This window comes from Apis dorsata, unplaced genomic scaffold (assembly GCF_000469605.1).
Source record: "Apis dorsata unplaced genomic scaffold, Apis dorsata 1.3 scaffold_371, whole genome shotgun sequence".
Classification (NCBI taxonomy): Eukaryota; Metazoa; Arthropoda; class Insecta; order Hymenoptera; family Apidae; genus Apis; species Apis dorsata.
In genome coordinates this window covers 256142-257144 of record NW_006263635.1, presented here as the reverse complement: position 1 = coordinate 257144, position 1003 = coordinate 256142, and positions in this window count along the sequence as shown.

The following is a 1003-nucleotide window of genomic DNA, read 5'->3' as shown; positions in this document are numbered from 1 at the left end:
AAAAAAAAAAAAAAAAAAAAAAAAAAAATGACATCCCGAAGAGGGAGGAATCGTCGTAAGTTTACGCGTTCGACCGAGAATTCTCGGTTCTTCGAAAATATCCCGATATCTTGCGGAAAAAGTTTGGAAAGCGAGCGGCGGCACGCGAGCAGAGAAATATCCCGGAAGGAAATTGAATCGTTGGAGATTCGGGTTGGAGAAGTTCTAAATGCGAGGCGACACGAAAATAGCGGGTGGAGACGTATGGAAACGCGATTGCGGCTTTGAAAAGAAACATCAAATTGAACTCTTGGCGAGATATATATAATACACTCTCCCTTCGTCGCTATTTTACATCCGAGCGCGAACGATGAAACGATGAACGAAGGGAATTTTTCGATCCCCTCCCTTCTATAATAAATAAATATTTATTATTTTTCCCTATTTCTTTTTTTTTTTTTTTTTTTTTTAATAATTCACAATTTAAATCTGTTGCGTTTCAAATCAATTTATTTTTCAATCGCGGCTTTAAGAGCGAGGGAACAATGCACTCCCCCGGAAATAATTCTCCGTTTAATTACGAGTGGCGCGGAAACACCGCGCGTGTTTTATTTAAAATAAAACAAGCGAGGGGGAGGAGGAGTAACAAAAAAAAAAAAAAAAGGAAAAAATAGAAACAATAACAACAACCGAAACAACTGAAACAAAAAATAAATAAACCCAACGTTGCCTGGTTCAAATTGCTTCGTTCTAGGCGAAATCGTTCAAGGGTCGAGAGGAGGAGGAGGAGGAGGAGGAGGAGGAGAGAGAGAGTTGTATTGGAAAGTGTAGAAAGGATACGGTGGCGAAGTATGGTTGGAGAGGGGGTAAAAAACGAAGCGGAAAATATAAATTCGCGAAGTTGCTTGCTCTCCACCGGTCTTTCCAACTAAATTATTCACGTAACGAGCGTTTCGAGGTATATGAAACGAACGGCGTGAAAATCATTATGACCCTGTTCCGAAAATTATTTTCAGATATTCGC